Source organism: Cupressus sempervirens, chromosome 11 (assembly GCF_028749045.1).
Source record: "Cupressus sempervirens isolate cs-2001-9-10 chromosome 11, ASM2874904v1, whole genome shotgun sequence".
Classification (NCBI taxonomy): domain Eukaryota; kingdom Viridiplantae; phylum Streptophyta; class Pinopsida; order Cupressales; family Cupressaceae; genus Cupressus; species Cupressus sempervirens.
In genome coordinates, this window is record NC_143128.1 from 637,618,904 (window position 1) to 637,626,209 (window position 7,306).

The 7,306-nt window shown below is 33.0% G+C and overlaps 1 long non-coding RNA gene across 1 annotated transcript; it reads left to right on the forward strand.

Annotated features, from left to right (window-relative positions):
- Positions 1–5,442: 5,442 nt before the first annotated feature.
- LOC149531380 (uncharacterized) lies at positions 5,443–7,093 on the forward strand. The gene is made up of 2 exons (XR_016359087.1): positions 5,443–6,274; positions 6,754–7,093. It is a non-coding gene; the product is annotated as an uncharacterized LOC149531380 (long non-coding RNA).
- Positions 7,094–7,306: the final 213 nt, after the last annotated feature.

Here is a 7,306-nt window from a genome sequence, read left to right on the forward strand (position 1 = left end):
AATTATTAATATGGATCTCTTGGAGATGGTTAAGGAATCCCTCCAGTATAAGCAAATTTTTTATGCATTGAACTATACTTTACTAACTCTTATCCCTAAGAAAGAAGGTGTTGATAATCTTGACTCCTTTTGTCCCATTGCTCTTTGTAATTTTGTGTACAAAATTATCACCAAATTGATTTTTGATAGACTCAAGATATGCCTTCTCGTTGTGATTTTAGAGGAACAAGGTGATTTTCTGGTTGGTAAGCAAATTCTTGATGGAATTTTTATTGCTTATGAAGCTATTCATTCTATGCATACATCAAAAGAGCGAGCTATGTTCATTAAGTTGGATATGGCTAAGGCTTATGACAGAGTCAAATGGAGTTTTCTCCTAAAGATCCTCTTGGCTTTTGGTTTCTACCAACAGTGGGTGAATTGGATTATGAGTTGTGTTAGTTCATCTTCTTTTTCTATTCTAGTGAATGGTGTTCCTTCAGAGCCCTTTGGTGCCTCTCGAGGACTTCGCCAAGGGGATCTTATTTCACCTTATCTCTTTATCATTCTAATTGAGGGTTTGTGTTGCTTTCTCAAGCTTTGTGCTCACCAAGGTTTGATTCATGGGTGGAAATGAGGTGTTGTCTTGTCTCCTATTTTGCATCTTCAGTGTGTGGATGATACTTCATTTATGGGACAAGCCCATCTTCAGGAATCTACTTCTTTTAGGAATTCTTTGGATGTGTATCTTGCAACTTTGGGATAGAAAGTTTATGAGAACAAATCCTCCATTGTTTTCTTCAATACTCCCTAGGCTATTCAGAGGCATATTGCTGCTATTTTGAGGTTTCAAATTGGGTCTCTTCCCTTTGTTTATTTGGGTATTCCTCTTATTGTTGGTAGACATCCTAGATCTTCCTAGCAAGTTTTTCTTGATAAACTATGGCAAAAGATTAATCATTGGACTCATCAATGGCTATCAACTATTGCACGCTTGACTCTATTAAAATTGATTATTCAAGCCCTTCCTATTTACAAGTGTTTTGTTCAGGCTACTCCTATGTATTTTCTTCAAGAATTTGATGCTCTGTCCCATCAATTCCTTTGAAGTGGGAACCTTTCAATTTCTAAATGGAGTCTAGTTAAATGGTAAACAATGTGTAGACCTCTGAAGGAGACTGACCTTGGCTTATGATCAGCTATTTTAAATGGACAAGTTCTCACTGCAAAACTTTATTAGCATTGTTGTACTAACCAACATCAACTTTAAGGTCGTATTCTCACCCATAAGTATTTTCCAAATATTGATGTGGTTGAAGTTCACCACTTTCCTTTAGAAGGGAGAGGATCCATGATTTGGAATACGCTAAAGTTTGGAGCTTAGTTGGTTAAAAATGGTCTCTTTTGGATTTGTCATTCAAGATCACAAGCTTTATTTTGGCTTGACTCTTGGGATGAGCACCCTCCTATTCTTACCACTCATCCTCAACTACATGCCCTCTATCAAAATTTTAGTGTTGTTGGTTGGGACATATTTGATTTTTATAAGATAGGGTGTGTTATAGGTTTGGCTCCTTCCTTTCGTTGGAAACACCCTTCTAAATGGCCTTTAGGAGGATCTGAGGAGGATAGGAAGGAGTTGTTTCATATTTTGAAGTCTTGTCAGTGTACTACTTTGGTGAGTAATGATGTTCTTGTTTTGGGACAATGAAGATTTGTTTGGAAAGTTTTTAGTGTCTACAGGATATGTTGAGCTTCTTCGATAGACGTTGGGGGACATTTAGATGCCTTGGTGGAAGCAAGTCTAGTACAAGTTCTCTTGGCCCAAATGTAATTTTTTTATGTGGTTGGTGGTCCATAGTCAATGTCTTACATGGGATAATTTATCCAAGCATGGCTTCCAAGGACCCTCAATGTGTGTTCTATGCTAGACTAGTGAACAAAATATCTCTCATCTCTTTTTCCAATGCTCTTTCACTAGACATATTTGGCACTCTTTGTGGAATATGTGGAACCAATCATGTTGGCATGTTTCCTCACTGGAAAAAATCTTTGCTCGTTGGGGTAAGGCTCCTATCAAGACTTCATTTCTTCAAGTTGCTTGGGCTCTTGGACCCTCCTTTATTGTTTGGCATATCTAGTTGGAAAGGAACCATCATATCTTAAGGATGAGTTTTTGGAGCTTCCTCACTTATGGTGGAAAATTCTCCATTCTTTGGGGGAAACTGTTTATGCAAAATGTGACACTTCTGAGGCCATGGAACTAGGGGATGATATTTTCAATAATCGTCTAAATATTTTGCCCTCACATGTAAAATTGCTAAGAAAGATGTGTAGACATCCCTTGGGAAAGATAAATAGGGTGGGGAAGTGGAGTGCCCCTCCACATGCTATTCTTAAAATCAACAAGGAAATCCAAGCCCTGCTAGCATTGGTTTTGTTGGTAGAGATAGTAAGGGGGATGTCTAATTTGTGTTTTATATTTATAAGGGTCATCACACTAACAACCTGATGGTGTCCATAGCTATTTAAGAATGCTTTTGACCTTGGTTGGAGAAGGCTTATCTGTAAATCTAACTCACAAGTGGTGATATGTATTTTGAATCAACAACATTCTGAAGTTGTTAGTTGGAAGTTAGCTTTAATTGCAGACCAAATTCATTATTTGTGTACTTCTTTGGAGTCTGTTACTTTCACTCATATTCCCAGGGAATGGAATAGTGTTGTTGATTGTTTGGCGAAGTGGACTTCTGACCATATGTGTAATTGGCACATTGTTGATAAGACTCAACTTCCGATGGGCTTGTCTCATCAACTTGATCACTTGGTTGATTTTGACAGGGTTGTCTAATGCCCTTTCTCTGTTTGTTCTTATTTCTCTTTCAGCTTGAATAAATTTTCACCCCTCCTTTATTTCAAACACACAAGAGGAAGGTACATGCATGATTTCCAATGACATCTTTGACACCTGAGAGGTAAGTTGTGTCATAATATAAACAATTTTCTAATTCTATGACACATTGCTCAAAGAAACATCCAAGCCAAAAATACCTACCTCATCCATAATAATTACCTTCCAAATTCAATGCAAGTACAATATAGAAGTTGATGTGACCAAGAATAGGCACCTTCTTTACGTCGCATTACTTCTCAAAATGGAACTCCACCAATTGCTATAATACAACTCTAGTGCACTATATGTCAAATTGGAAATATATACAATATCTTCTCATAGCTTATTATCTTCCAAGTGAATGCTAACATCATATAAAATAAGATATATGTAATTGCATCACCTATCATGTAGGATGTTACCTCATCAAGGGGTCCCACAAAATGAATGAAAACTTATAAAGTTAATATTATAAGATTAACCAACTAATTAAATAATTCAACATGTTAAGATTCTAAAATTGAAACGCCTCAATCCGAACACAATGATCTATAAAAAGGTTGCCTTATTTTTAACTATGAAACCTAAATTTATATTTGAATAGTAAACACAAGGATGATATCATGAAAATTAGAGTGAGCCTTTATCATTTCCCTACCTTATATTTCTGACGAAGATGGTAATGAGTTCTAAGTGAGAATTGTTCCATGCATTCAAATAATCTATCATGAGTTCCTTATGTGTAATTTGTGGCATTATATTATTCACTTATTGTACTTGTCGTAGGCTAGTACTATTGCATTCACTTCGTTGAATTAGTGAATTAGTTTAATAACAATCAACCAATGAGAACAAACTATTTTTTAATTAATTGGATATTTCTAAAGTTAATATATTAATTTATTATTATAATATTATATCTAAATTAATTGTCTAAATGATAATTAGTTCATTTCATTTGGCGTTATAGGACCCCCTTTATGGGAGGCTTCCTCCATATTGATTTTTTTCAGCTAGATTTTTGGCGGTATTAAGTTTTATTAATTTTTCAACATGATGATTAATATAATTTTTGACATGTTCATTGTTATAATTAAAATTTATTATCCTTTCATAATAAAAGATTGCCTTGATTTGTAATTTATCTAAATAAAGATATTTACTATAATATGTAAAATTGTTTGTTATGATTTGTGTATTTATTTCACCAATTACATTTAACTATTTTTGGATCAATTAATTATTTTTATTAATTTATATATTTTATATATTCTACAATTTTTTCTCCAAATTTTATTGATTGATTTGACTTTAAATTAATTTCCAATTAGTATAACAACTATGATGACAAGTACATGCCACTATGTGACACTTGTTCATGAGTATAATTATTAGTGCTTTTTAATAGGTCATGTACTATTGTCATGATTTTTGTACTTTTGACTATAAGTAGTGATTAAAACAAGTTATGTGAACCAATTATAATTTATCATTTACATGTTGGTTTGTTATACATTTTAATTGAACTATAAGTCTAATTATAATATTATATAAGATAAATGAAAAAAAAAAATCATATACAAAACAATTAAAACTACAACTAATTACATGACTTAAAACTATGATTAATTATAAAGACACGTACTTGATGACATTTGTTTATTTTTTTGTACTAGAATGGCTGATACTAGTAGTTTTGTATAGTTGTATTGGAATGGAAGCAAGCTTATACATTATGGACAAATAACAATTTTACAAAGGTACATTATATATTTTATGTTATATTGACTTATAGTTCACACTTCTAATCATTTTGTACAAGTTATCAATCCATTAAACTATTATTGTTTGACATGTTGTAACTTATTCTTTGCCATTTATTAATGCTTAGTAGGTACATATGTCTTTCATTTTGTATGTTTACATGAGTCTTTTATCATGCATGTTTTTAAAAAAATGATAATATAGACGTTTCTTTTTCAATATTTTGAATTATTTTACATTTTATCATTATTTTCTTTATAAAAAAAAAAATGTGCACCAAATTTAAATATTTATTTTGAAACTAATATTTATTTTTATTTATCTCATAGTTATACCTAGTTTATAATTACTATATTAAGATATTAAGACATCATAATAACTCTATCAAAATTTATTCAAATTTGAACTCTAATACTGATAATTAAAAAATGAAGTCCCCATTTAGATATTTTGTCAAAAGAAAAATCATAGAAAATATGAATTTTATAGTACCATTCTTGCTCCATTGCACTTGATAGATAACAGATTTAAATTGGATATTTCTTGAATAATTGTAAATAATCTCCATGTTCCGTTATCATGAAATGTTGTACTGGACCTCCAGATAAATTAAATAAATTTTGAGTGCAAGTTTCATCCCTTCATAGACACGACAATTTGTCCCTCCATGGACAATAAATGATACAAGGATACAGTCAAAATACTTCTTTCTCTAGACAATAAGTTTCATGAACTCATCCTTTTCAATGGCGTGAAGCAGATACAGCAATCTCAACATCCATGGGAAATGTAAGGCTGAATTTATATGAATATAGTCCCTAAATGTAAAATTCGTTATCGTTGGTCTAACTAGGTCCTTTCAATTAAATTATAGCATAGCTTGGCACTTGCCTACGTGGAGATGGGTTGGTCACATGCAATTGTCTAAACTATTAAGATATTTTATGCTGAAATGAAAAAATTATCATGGCCTAATGCTAAAAATGTGCTTAGAGTTGAGTTGAGTCAAATCAAGGCCTCTAAGCCATACAAAAACTAAGAAACTGCTATCCCCACTTTTCCCCTTTTCTTCTCTCCTTCCATTCTTGCCTGCCACTGACATATTTTTAACTAGATGAAGAAACAAGGAGAAATAATAGCCTCTCTGATCCTAACTGAAAGTTTCTCAAGTTGGGTCTTTTTAAGCAACAAGGGCTTATGTAATGGATGCAATCAGATTCTTCACATACTATAAAACTCTATTTTGTTGATTGGTTTTTGCAGTAGTTAAGCATGGTGATATGCAAAAGTGTAGTTTTAAGGATGGTGGTGTTGTTTATTGCAGCCATAATAACTTGGGTGGGATGTTCATCAAGGCTATTGAGAGAAAACAATGGAAAGCAACTCAGCAATTATGACCACTTTGTAGGAGAAAGAGTTGTGGATGATTTGAGAGAAAAGAAGAAATTAATGGAGGATTCTCATGATGATAATCATGGATGCAACTGCTACAAGGCAGCAGAGGAAGAGGAGAAAGACCCAATTTATGGAGATGATAAAAGGCTTGTACCCACAGGACCAGACCCTTTGCATAATAGATAAGGCTTAGAGCCTACAACAACATGTATGATGAGATGAGCCTTCAAGAGAGATTGTCTTGTAAGTCGGCATATACAAATGTTTTCTAACAGTCCATATGTTTTTGGTTTTTTTGTTTATTCTTTTAAGTTATACAAAACAAACGAATAAGAGCTCAAGGGTTTTTTTGTTTATTGTTTGTAAATCATAAAGTTAGATTGGCATGGAATCCCAACTTTTGAGTAAGTTTTGTTACATTTTGTCAAGATAAGAAAATTGGTTCTGGTTAATAGGTTAAGCTCTTGGTTGAGTTTGGATAGCTTTCACAGTTAAAACTGAGATGCTTAATTATTTGTTTCCTTAATAATAGCAATTTTTACGATTCATAATATTATATTCATGCTTTTAGGGAAGATTGTGTGTGAGTTTGTTGGTATCAATGTTTGAGATCATACTTAATGATCCATCATCAGAACTATTAATCTTTTCTCTTTGCCCATAATATCATAATATACTAATTTGAGAGGAGGGGGTTAACTTCCCCCTATAAACTGCAACAGGGAGACTAGAACCCGTGATCAACCCCCTGCAACAGGGAAGATTTAGCCAACCGAGCTAGGGCCCCCGCCCCAGAGGAGGGGGTTAACTTCAACTCCAAATATGAGAACAGATTTTTTTAAATGTTTTTCTGCTTCACTGGTTTGTACTGTCTCAGTGAGCTGCAAAAAATAAATGGAATTATGTGTTTAATTTTCTATATGCAAGGGGTACTTTCTGAAATAAGCAACTGGTCACCTGGGTGATCCTGAAGTAGTCATGTGCTTGTCTCTACTATTATGCCATTCTTGTTTATGTATGAATTATTTCATACTGTGAAGCTGCAGATGGCTCGTTGAATCAGTTTCTTAAATAGTACTTTCTTAGTCTGATGGGCATAGCAGCTGATTTATCTGTAGGCACTTGTTTCTTTAGTCTTTTACGCATAAGAAGCATGTTTATGTGTTGTTTCCATTAATTTCACTGTAATTAAAATAAATTAGATTAAGAGATGAACATGAAGAGTGATTAAACTACCACTGCAAGGTTTAATTTTTTTCTTTATAGCTTAAAAAT